At 46.7% G+C, this 12,458-nt stretch overlaps 1 protein-coding gene across 1 annotated transcript in view; it reads right to left on the bottom strand.

Moving 5' to 3' along the window:
- The window catches only part of ERICH6B (glutamate rich 6B), a 60,786-nt gene extending 50,125 nt beyond the window's left edge, over positions 1-10,661 (bottom strand). The window contains exons 1-2 of the mRNA XM_034663792.1: positions 10,348-10,661; positions 3,445-3,496 (exon numbers count right to left, since the gene is read on the bottom strand). The gene's annotated coding sequence lies outside the window, so the exon portion shown is untranslated. The remainder of the gene's footprint in view (positions 1-3,444; positions 3,497-10,347) is intronic.
- Between the last annotated feature and the right edge of the window lie 1,797 nt (positions 10,662-12,458).

The following is a 12,458-nucleotide window of genomic DNA, read 5'->3' as shown; positions in this document are numbered from 1 at the left end:
TCAGCATTGTCCTGACATTGCCAGGCACTGCTCTGTCCAAGGCCTTCACTCTACTGTTCTCTGGGCCCGTTCCCCAGGAACCCTGGCCCTTCTGATCTCCCCTAACTTGCTCTAATTTTTCCTTTTTCTTCCAGAGCATTTATCACTTTTTTTTTAAAGATTTTATTTATTTATTTGACAGAGACAGCCAGCGAGAGATGGAACACAAGCAGGGGGAGTGGGAGAGGAAGAAGCAGGCTCCCAGTGGAGGAGCCTGATGTGGGGTTCGATTCCATAACGCTGGGATCACGCCCTGAGCCGAAGGCAGACGCTTAACGACTGCACTACCCAGGCGCCCCCATTTATCACTTTCTAACATATTAAGTACTCGATTCATTAATATGTGTATTGTCTGTCTCCTCTCACTGAAATGTAAATTTCCTGAGGGCCAGGATCTTTGTTTTTGTCACTGATTTGCCAAAGTGCCTAGAACTGTGCCCAGCACGGAGTAGGAAATAATAATTTATTGAATGAATGCGTGAAGCCTGATCCCTCCCTGTCCAGAACCAAGGCCCAGTGTGAGTGTAGCCATCTCCCCAACACCGTGTGGCATGCCTGAGAAAACAGTGGGCAGCTCTGTCACCGTGTTCAGAGCTCCCACTCCAAAATGACAGTGGGTCCCTTTCCTCTCTCACTGGGACTTTACATTTTCTCCGGCTCCTCCCAATAATTTTTTATTAGACTGCCAGTCATTTCTGAACTCTCCCAGCTTCCTAGTATGTGTGTCTTCATTCAAATCATCGGTACAGATGTCAAACCAGAGAGCCCCAAGGACGCTGGCCCAGTCTGTCCTGCCATTTTCATCCATCAGTCAGGAGAGGCTGGGGGAAGGGATTTAACATCTTCACATCAGCCACTGTGCTGGGCCCCCTTAGTCTTCACAGCAACCCGTAATGTAGGCACCATCATCTCCTCTTTATAGATGAGGGAATGGGGCTCAGTGTTTAAGGGAAACAGAAGGGCTTACAATCTTTAGAGGGTCACATTGACAAAAAATAGTTTACAGGAAGAAATTGTTTTTTTCCTGAGCATCAAAAATGAACTGAAGTGGGGAGAAAGAAGATCTTACTACAAACATTGTTTGTTGGGGAAAAAAGAAAGAGAGAGAAAAGGTCTTTTTAAAGAATAAGGCAATTTCTCTGGGCAGCTGGCAGGACCTAGCCATTGAGGCTCCTTCCCCTCTGCTCTCCCAGCAGCTCACCTCCCTGAGGCTGCTCCTCTTTGCCTCTCTGAGCCTGGCCCCTTGACTCAAGATGCCCCTCCCCCTGTGTTCTCTGAGACCCCCCCCCCCTCCTGTCTCTCTGAAGCCCCTTTTCTCTCTACTTTCTGGGGGGGGGGTTCTCCTCTTTGGCTCCCTGGGACTTGCCCTTTCTCAAGATCTCCCCACTTCTCTAAGGGTTGGTGGGAGAGGTCCAGTCCCATGTGACTTGCTATCCAGGAATCTGTGCTACCTGACACCGCTCCCAGGTGCTCCCAAACCCTTACAGGAAATGTTCTAGAACTGTGCCCAGCCTCAATATCCAACTCACTGGGACATAATTTGCCACATCCACCTTCTTTTCTCCTTTTGTCGAAATCAGGACAATGTTCTCCTGTTTCTAGGTTTGGTGTACTACTCTCATTCTCTAAGCTCCAACTATTTGTATAATCCTTTGAGTTGCGAAACCAGTAAATGGGCCTGATTGAATTTGTTCATCTTGGCATCTTTAGTGGCAAACACGATTATCTCCATTTTACAGCAATAGTCAGGTTCAGAGAAATTAAATGACTTGGTTAAGATCGGACAAGTAAAAAGTGGCCAAACTAGGATTTGGACACAGGTGTGCCATTGCAGAATAGTGTTCTCTCCCCACGGGGACTATGATGTGGGTTGAGAGACTATGTTCTTTGGAGGACAGCACTTCTTGGAGCACTGGCTTCAGTTCTCAGCACCCCCTCACCCTAGGTTAAACAATCATTTTCTGTGATAACGTAAACAGGGTGAGATGAAGGAGAGGCGGGGGAAGTGAGGTTTGTGTCATTACTGAGCATTTCCTATGTGCCTAGAACAGAATAAGGTATTTTACATTTTTTTTTTAAATATAAAGATTCACAGAAATCAGGTAAAGTGTTAATATCCTATTTTTCAACTTAGAAAACCAGGGCTCACATATTTGGGGTTCCATATTAGGTCTGTCCAATTCCAAGTCAAAACCACGCTGCAAAGAGGCAAGAAAGGTACATCATCTTTCTAGTCTTGACAACTCAAATTCGTAGCGATTCCCTCAAGTGGAGAGGCCCTAATGGCAATTATTTAGAAGAACCGAAAATATTATTTAGAGTTCCTATTTGCTAAAGGAAAATTCATTTAGATGGAAAGACATCACCAGTTAAAAGTTTACTGGACTAATCTTGACAAGTCCTATAGAATGCCTTTGAATGATCTCCCTCAACTCTTCAAAATTATGAGAAATGAAGTGGGATCATTGAGAACTTCATAACAGATGACATATTCATTTTCAGTTAGTTCAGCTTCGGATCTCAGTAGAAGTGTATTTTGGGTGTGCCCTGTGGACACTAGCGGTGTGCTGAGGTATTGTGTTCTCAGCTCACAGGAGCGCACATGGAGGCGCCTGAAGGGGCTGTGGGAGTAGATGGCAGGAGATACAGTACCAGCTTGGTTGAGCTCCAAGCTGAATGTGTGATTTTTGAATATGTTCCCTGCTCCTTCCACTAGGCTTCTTTTCTCATTTGTAGTATCAGTGGATTGACCTAGAAGGGCTCTAGGTTCCTTCCCGCCCTACGTATCTAAAGACTATCTATCTCTTATTCAAAACCCTTGGGCCCAGTTGTGTTGTGGCATTCAGGTTTGTTTCCAGTTTAGGCTGTCCTTATAGTGATTATGTCCTAAATACATCTCTGCCCTAGAGGGGCCAGTGGCAGCACCCCGTGCAGATCTTATTAGTATTTCTATAGCCAAACTCATACATTTTCACACTAAGTGGGATAAAGAGAAACTTTAAATGGCTCCACAGCAGTTTATTTTGCTTTGAACCGAGTTCTAGCAGTTCAGGTTTTATGGCCAAATGGGTTGGCCGCAAACTTACCAAAAAGACTTTCAGTTTTCAGAAACTTTTTGGATTACAAAATTTGTGGACGTTTTAATCTTGCATTTATATTTCTTATTGGTGCTCACATCTGGGAAGGATCTATTGTGGTGTTCTTGATGGGAAATGCAATGCATTGAATAATTACTATAGGAAAATAAAATCCACTTTGTGGAGTTCCATTGCTATTTCTGGGATTACAGGCTGTCTAACAGGGAGGACAGTAAGAATTATTTGCAATCATGACCGTGCAGCCTTCAAGACCTGGGAACAAAGCCACAGTAGTTATGAGCAGTTACGCTCATGGCTCAGTACTTACGATGTCAGAGAGTGAACTGAGTCCAAGCCAAGAGATTTTTCAATAATAACAGCTGAAAGAAAAACGTTTTCTGGTTAGCTCTTAGTTACCTGGAAAATTAGCCAGAGAATACCTCATTCTCTAAGAATATTAGAAAATGGATATTTTTCCTGTGCTAATATGAAATGGTGTACTTCTGTGGTACAGTGCGTTTCTTCATTAACCTTCCTTGGTCAGTAGCTCTCCTTGAATGTTCACCATGGAAATCAAACCTAAGCAGCCCTCACTCATAGAACCTCCCTCTCCCCCCTCTTCCCCATCTCAAAATGGTTCGACCAATCCGAGCACTGTTGCTTCCCGGGCACTACAGAGAACTCACAGGGATGCTGCAGTAGATTTTAAATTTTTGAAGAGAACAGCAATACTCGACATCTGTCGGGTATTGTACGAAAACCTAATTTTTGATTATGCTGTCTTCCTTTTAATGATGGCATATTTTGCAAAGCTGGGTTTTTGGCAGTTGTTGAGATAAAAAGCAAATACCACGCAAAAATCAGTGTGGAGTAGAAAATGAGGGTGGCCGTGTGCAATCAGATTCCAAGATTGGAGAAGTCATGCAACGCCCAATGGGCACACACAGTCTGTTAACGAGTCATCATGGCTATTTGAGAATGAAATAAAAGCATTATTTTTTCTTTCAATTTCTACAGTAAGTTGTGACATAAATTTGTGACATAATGCAACACAATATTTATGAAGTTATTTGGGTATAACTAATACATGAAAACTGTACAGATTTCTTTTGATGTAGGGCGGCACCATGAAAAATTCACTGAGACACTAAGAGTGCCAAGAACTGAGAAAGTTTGGAAACCTCTTGTATAATTCACATACTTGCTCAGATGTAGAAATTTGGAGTTATCCTTGATTCCTTTTTTCATCCTCCCAAATCTACTAACTGATCATTAAGTCCTCTTGGCACTATCCTCCAAAAAAGCCCTGCATCCATTCTTCTGTCAGCTACTGCTGTGCTCATCCTTGTCTAGCCCGCCATCTTCTACAACTACTTCTACTCCGATAATCCATTCTTCAGAGGCAGTCTTTTTTTTGTTTTGTTTTGTTTTTTAAAGATTTATTTATTTGAGAGAGAGAGAGTGCGTTGTGTGTACGGGAGTGAGCACTCATGGGGGAGGGGCAGAGGGAGAGGGAAAGAGAAACCCAAGCAGAATCCCTGCTGAGTGCGGAGCCTGATGTGGGGCTCGATCTCAGGACCCTGAGATCATGACCTTAGCTGAAGTCAAGAGTTGGACATTTAACTGACTGAGTCACCTAGGGGCCCCTCTTACCATGTTGTTTTGTTTTCTTCATAACATTTATATCATGTTCATTGATATGTATATTGGAGAATAGAAACATTGCTCCCTTTCATTCCTGCCACCTAGAATAATGCCTGGCACATAGGAGGAGGTAAATAAATATTTGTCGAAATGAATAAATCAGTGATTATTTCACACAGTGGTAACCTTGGATCATCTGATGGCTCCTAATGGAGGAGACCCAGAATTTGTGTCCGGAGGGAGGAAGTCAGTAATTTCATTTACTGATATATATGTATGTAAAATATATATTTACGTACAAAATATGTTTTACAGACTAGGTAATCTAATCAAGGGTTTCCTATATTTGGAAAGAGACAACTGATTGTTATCTTATATGAACTCCATTTTTCTTAGCAATACTGATCTTAGTTTATATGTTTATATGGAATTGGATAGTTAATGAGCAACTCCATCATTTCATTTGTTATTTTTCGTAACAGGCAAGCTCCTCTTACCTCTTCCTTTTCTTTCCTTTTTTTCAAATTAGGAAAATGAGATAAAAATGTATAAAGGAAGCTTCTACAACGACAGCATTTTTAAAAAAATGTATTTGAGAGAGAGAGCACACAGACAGGGGAAAGGGGCAGAGGGAGAGGAAGAAGCAGACTCCCTGCTGAGCAGGGAGACCCATGTGGGGCTCGATCCCAGGACCCAGATCATGATCTGAGCCGAATGCAGATGCTTAACCAACCGAGCCACCCAGGTGCCCTCTACAATGACAGCATTAAACAAAACATGGAAATGCCATGATCCAGCCTAAACCCACCGATGTGTTTTCTTCGACAACACCGGATCCAGGAAGGGCGCACAGTGCAGAGGCAGCAGGATTGGGTACGGAATTATTCAACATGGCTGGCAAACAGCAGTGGGGGTTAAACAGAGATTTCTTTAATGAGATTAATTCTGAACTACTAAGAGCAGTTTGGCATATCCCCCAAGACACAAAGCATTTGTATCTATATAAGATTAAAGGAGCTTTCACACAAAGCAATTTTATTTTTCAACATCAAAGAGATGCTTTGGAGGGGTTGCTTGAAGGAGGCACACTGCAACAAATGTGGGGGATGCCAAAGCTTCTTTATATAAAAGACAGTTTGCTCAGCCAGGAATTGTATCTGTGGCTTTCACTAGCCAGGACATACAGAGCATTGTTCTTCAAATCACAGGATTATGGAGAAAGGGAGACCAGGGGTTAGGAATCAGGTTGACAAACATCCCAGACAGGTGGTTACCCAGTGATAACCTTGGATTTCCAGGGATGGGAGCTCAGTGTTTCCCAAGGCAGACTGTTGGACAGGTCTTATAAATAATAAATAATGGCGAGGATGCTGGTAATAATGATAAGAAAGATCATAGCCACCATTTCTATGTGCGAGACAGTGTATTTAGCACATAACAAATTACACAGACTTCTGTTAAATCGTCCTCCCTCGGGCTTTCAACCAGCCTTCCCAGGTCTGCTCTCTGGAGCTACTCACAACAGATTTGCACTACAGCGAGCTACAAATATTCGTATGAACTGTACACTTTGTTGTGTTGTGTTTTTTTCGTCGTTGTTTGTTTTGTTTTGCTAAACTTAAGTTTATTTTTTGAACCTGATACCAAGTATTTATGTGGGTCAGTATTAAATTTAATCTTGTTGGCTCTGCCTCACCTTTTCAGGTTGCTCAAATATTTGTGAATCTATCATTCAGTGTATTAACCAGAACTTATAAACTGTGCTACTCAAAATCATAAGCTTCCAAGGGTCCTTCCTATCCCCTTTCCCTTCTTTTCCTCCTTCTTGCCACAATTATTGACTTTCTATGTGCCAGATACTGTCAGGCATTGGGACTGCAAGATTGCATAAGGCACATCTATAGACCTCAAGATCTTGCTTATGCAGGGAAACAGAAAAATAAATTAAAATACAGTAAAGTGTGATTATGTCATGAATGAAAACAGAGGAGGAGAATGTCAACATAAGCTGGAGGAGTATCCGTAAGGGGAGAGAATAGGGAGCTAGGAGAAGGCCAGCACTATGCCTGGCTTCTAGGGTGTGGGGCCCGTGAGGGGAACAGGCAGTCCCCGCTTAATTCAAAGCGAGGATATTCAAAGCAAAGGATATTCTGGGGTTGGAAGGGCAGGGGGTAGGCTTTAGCCACCATAAAGACATGTTAAGAGAATTCTGTGGAGGGAGAAGGGGAGGGGGGCTTATTAATGAAAGAGACTATGCTATTACTGCTCAGTGATACAGCCCCTTCTCTCTCTTACCTGCCCGACCAGTGGACCTCCCTACAAAATCAAGTTCAGCTGGTTTGGCTAGTGGGTCTAAGTTTTCACATGGTGGGCTGGAGAAACAGGGAGCGTTCTAGATTTTAATGAGAGACCAGGGAGAGACAGTATGAGAGAGGAAGAGGATCATTTGTTTTTTTTTGTTTGTTTGCCTTTTTTTTTTTTTTATTTGATAGAGAGAGAGAGACAGAGAGAGAGGGAACACAAGCAGGGGGAGTGGGAGAGGAAGAAGCAGGCTCCCAGCGGAGAAGCCTGATGAGGGGCTCGATCCCATAACGCCGGGATCACGCCCTGAGCCGAAGGCAGACGCTTAATGACTGAGCCACCCAGGCACCCCAAGAAGATCATTTGTGACCTGAAAATGCCCTTAGTTGCTGCAAAGCCTGGTAAGACGGAGAGCAAAGGGAGTTTTTGTTATGACTGCTTGTGGGTTTCTTCCAAGCATAATTACCCAGTCATTTAGAATGTGAATATGAAGACCTGAATCCTCAGGAGTCCAGGCAGAACGGCTTGTCTGCTCCTGTTGCAGAGCCCAGGATGGGGCTGCGAGCCTGCAAGCTCCCAGGTGTTAGAAATTTTGTAGGACAGAGAACAGGTGATCTTGGTAGGCCCATTATCCCACGTTGGCCCCACGGCCTGTTCAAAGAGGGATAACTCTGGGGCAGTGAGCCCCTCCTAAGGACAGAAACCTCAGCAGCCAAGAGGTTATGAAGTTCTGGGAATTAGTGGGTTCTGGGCCATCGTTAGGTGCTGTATCTCTCCTCAGTGCCTCCTGGAATCCCTGCAGCTCTGCAGAAAGTTGGTGGCACAGACGGATTTGGTTAGGGCTGAGAAGCTCCACCTGTTGTCAGTTCAGAAAACTATGGCCTGGTTGAAAAGAGCCGTAGTGTTTATTGTCTTCGAGACGGTGTCTATGGACACGGTTTGGTGCAGCCCCTGGTGTTCCGAGCACATGGCTGTAACTGCACACATAGACCTGGGCTCTAAAAGCATGGCTCGAAGCTGGGAACCAACCTAGAGCTGAAGTTTATTGCAACCGCCAGTGAAAACAGGACGGGGCTTCAGTGGATTTGAGCTGAGAAGGAAGTCCAGGACCTGGGGTGCACTGCACAAGCATCCCTTTCTTCTAAAAAGGTAGAGGCATCAGTCTAAAAGGGGAAGGATCTTTGGGGTTGGGAGGGATTAAGTACCAAAAACGAAACAAACTCTTTGTTATTAAGCCAGCACTTCCTAGTTTTGGTGGGCTGGGAACAACAGAGGCAGATGTTTGTAGACTAAGAGATTCTGAGCCACACAACCTGAAGTGAAGCGGCCAGGTAAACCCTTAAGATCCCAGAAGGCTAGCAAGTGCTAGGTGAGGACTCGTGGCTGCCAAGGCCCTACTTACCCGTGTATTTCAGTCCAACTACAACAGCAGAGAAGGGAGGGCAGGGCTTCACCTGTTTTATGGTGCAAGAGAAGCCTCGAACTTTGGTAGATAGTTGTATGTGCTCCTTCCAAGAAGATAATGAGGAGAAATTTGGTTTTAGAACAGTCTGACTTATTCAGAACACTCCCTGCAGGGCTCATGCATTTCCTGTCAATCCTGGATGTGCCTAGCAGGAGGCCTTGTTAACAGTGTTATTTACTGAACATGAAGAGTCAACTCGGGAGAAGACCAGGGGTTTGGCCAGACACCCAGTGCCTCTAGTCGGAGTGGGCACAGCCAGCATTGCGGAGCTGGGACTGAGGGCTCAGTCTACTGACCAGTCCTCCTGGCAGGGCATCCTCCTGGCCTTTTGTACTTCAGTGTATTCATAGTCACACTTTCTTTTCTGGAGGACGTGGTACACATTTCCACCAACTCTTCCAGAGTGGGATTTCTTTTTTGGGGTCCTAGCTGGCTTTCGAATTTCCTAAAGCACGTTAAAGTCTGTCCATCCTCCAAAACCCAATGCCAAGTCACCTCCTCTGTGAAGACATACTAGCTCCTCTGGAAGGACTGTCGTGCCCCCCCCCCCCAGTTTTTCATGCCCTTTTCTTCTCACACTATTGGCGTTTGTGTGCAGGTCTGCCTCAGCCACGGGGTCGGCAGCCTCACTCAACTCCTGACATATAGCAGGATTTCCACAGAAGTCCGTGGACTGGGTAGATGGTCCACAGGAAGAAAAAGCACACAGGAGGCTGGCTGCACCCCCAGTTTCTGGTTTGCAACCAAGAGATGGGCTGTGGGTGGGCTCAGACAACAAAGCCGCCACTGTGGGAAAGAATAGAGTGGGTCACAGGACCTTGGGTGTGGCTGGGGTGCTGCCAGCGGGCATTCGGAAACTCTGGCTGCAGACAAGGGAGAAGCCTTATTTCTGTGAAGGAACCAGGGTGTTCTGTTGCCGTGGCTATTGTCCTCGGTAGCTGTTTCTAACCTCTCTAACTGGCAGGATTCTTGGCTGAAGGCAGCTGCCTGCCCTCCTGGGGGAACAACTGGTTGGCCTGCTTTGGGGAGTTCCACAGCGCCATGCCCGGGCCGATCAGGGTCCACAATTCAACATGCCAGGGGGACAGGCCCAGAAGTCAAAAAAGTCTTTTGACCTCCCTTAGACCAATCAGTGCAATTTTTAGCAGTATAGACACCCCAGTGTACTCATTAAAACATCATTTCCTAAGGCCCTTTTTATAAATAGAATTCCAAATCTATTCAGGTTTGAGCTTTCAAGGAGGGTGGCTGTGAGCAGACACTTGGCACAGAACACCTGTGGGACACCAGCCACTGGCCGCGCCTCACCATCTCCCTGGAAGGCTAGGACCACTGTTTCTCTCCCATTTTAGAGGTGGGGGAAGGGAACACGGGGAAACCAAGTGATTTGCTTTGGGCCACAGGAACCGGTTTGTGGGCAAGGCTGGAATTTTCCAGCTGGGGAATTCTTTTTCCGCTTAGTGGGCTGGGCTCTGCAGGCCGCAAACTTCGAAGAAGAAGTCCTACCACCCACACCCACAGTTTTTCCTTGAACGCAGAGCCAGAGGCTTTGCTGGAGAGGAAGAGGCCCCGTCGTCTTTGGTTTGTAGGAGTATGAAGGGCCAACACCGCCCTTCACAGAGGGAAGAGAAGTTAGCCGGGCACAGAAAGGCCAACGGAAGGAGGGGCAGAGAAAGGGGAGAGAAACAAAGAAGGCTGCCTGTGGATGTTTCTTTGTTTCCCGCACTCCCCACACAGCTCCCCGCTCCTTCTGACCCGGCCGGGGCTGGAGGAGGGAGTCCGGGCTCCTACACACACGGTGGCTAAAGTGCGAAGCCTTACCCAAGTCAAACAGCCGCGCAGATCCAGCGCAGAGTCCCGGGGCTGCCGGCGCTTGTTTTAGCTCCTGGTTACCATGGGAACGGTGCCTCCACACCTGCCAGCGCCCCCTCACCACGCGGGGGTGGGAGTTGGTTCCCAGGCTCCGCGCCCTCTCCGCTTCCCTCCTCCAGCCTCTCTGCTCCCGGGGAAGTGCTCGGGCCACGCGGCAGTGACTGGCCAGAAAGTTGCGTTCATTATTTGCGCCAGGGCCCCCTGCGTCAGGTGTCCCCCGTTTGGAACCTGTGCTCAGCCGGCTCGCGTTTGCAGAAGGCTGGTGCCCGCCACACTGCCAATCCACCCTGGGCTCCGCCTCGGGGGACGGGCGGCAAGCACTGGGTGGAGTTTTCTTTTGTTGTGTTATTTATTTAATGGTATGCAATTTTTATAGCTTTGTTGTCCTAATTACGAAATCATGCGGTGGGGGTTAGCTTTCCTGAATCCTGAGGCCCAGGGCTGGGCTTGGTGGGCCTCTGCTTAGATGGAAGGGGGTGTAGTCTGTGGCTCCCAGAGCTGACAGCCTTGCACTCAGTCAGGTCTGCCTATGGGCTGCAGGGTGGATGTGTGTGTGTGGGGGTGTATTCCCAGGAGACATCCTGAGTAGATAGATTCACCTGGGCTGGTACCCTGGACAAAGACCCCCAAGCAGCCTAGAGGACAGTAGCCCCTCTGCTCTCTCTGGGGTACTTTTGGGGGGTCCAGGGAGGCTGGCCACTACCCAGAGAGGACAGTCCATGAGAGGAAGACAGTGACGTTCACATGTTCTGAGTGTGAATAGCCACTCTGAGTGGATTTGGGGGGGAGTTGTAGAGTGGCCCAGTGGGGCACGGAAGCCTGGTCAGTTGTAACAGTTCAGAAGAGCAGGTCCTGGATCTTTGAAATGTTAGTAATTTTCTGTGATATCTTTTCCCATTCTAAATAAATATTCACGTTTGCACCTACATTTATCATTTTAAATTCTTTTTTTTTTTTTAAAGATTTTATTTATTTATTCGACAGAGATAGAGACAGCCAGCGAGAGAGGGACACAAGCAGGGGAGTGGGAGAGGAAGAAGCAGGCTCATAGCGGAGGAGCCTGATGTGGGGCTCGATCCCATAACGCCGGGATCACGCCCTGAGCCGAAGGCAGACGCTCAACCGCTGTGCCACCCAGGCGCCCCCTAAATTCTTTTTCTTGAAGAGGGTTCATCATATTGTATAAGTTCCAGGTATCCACAAACCCTGAAGAATCATGAGTACCCCGTGCATTCCAGCCTGTGGGTTTCTTCACATTATCTCCCAGTGGCCTATGTCAGGCTCTTGGGGAGGGGATGGGAATGACAGAAAAGGGGATTCCAGTGTGAGGGCATGGGACACAGAGAAACTTGGTGGTTCTTGATGCTTCCACCTCTGCTTGGTGGTCCTGTAGGAGATAAACCAGTGGAAGGTGACCAAATAATTATTTATGCCTCTCCTCCTCCCTAGTGGAGAAAGCTGGAGAAAAGCAGAGGAGAGACCAAGTCCATACCAGTATTATGGGGTGACAGCAGGAGCCTCAGTGTGTTGGGGAGGAGTGTAGGAGAAACAGGAAGACAGAGGATGCTACCAGGTGTCCAAAGAGCTCTTTGGATCTTCCGTTCCCAAGGATCTCTTGAAGCACAAAGGAAGAATTTGAGGCTAGGTTATTACAACAGTTTTTGGTGAGGAGGGACTGGTCAAAGACTACTGAGAGCTACACCTCTCAATTATTCTCAGAACCAGTGCCAAAGGCTGGATTGGGGGACTTTTGTAGCCCCCCTGTAATGTCCACCTAGCTCACCTGAATCTAAGTAAAGAGCATACTTGGTTTTCAAACACAGCTTCAAGGCAGTTTCCTAGTGCACTACTCCCAATAGTCCATGGCCCCTCAGGCCCTGTCACGCAGAAATTTCAGTGTCCATTCCCCTGCCTGGTGACTGTAATCTTGAGTCATGGTAAGGCCTTCCACAAGATGGCACTCATAGGTTTTGTTTTAATTTTTTAATGTTGACTGATTCATTAATTGTCAGTATTTTATGAATGCCTGCTGTGCGCTGGCATTGTTCCAGGAGGTGTTG

This window comes from Ailuropoda melanoleuca, chromosome 7 (assembly GCF_002007445.2).
Source record: "Ailuropoda melanoleuca isolate Jingjing chromosome 7, ASM200744v2, whole genome shotgun sequence".
Taxonomy (NCBI): domain Eukaryota; kingdom Metazoa; phylum Chordata; class Mammalia; order Carnivora; family Ursidae; genus Ailuropoda; species Ailuropoda melanoleuca.
Note: the sequence above shows the minus strand (reverse complement) of the source record. Positions and strands in the feature narration are given on the sequence as shown.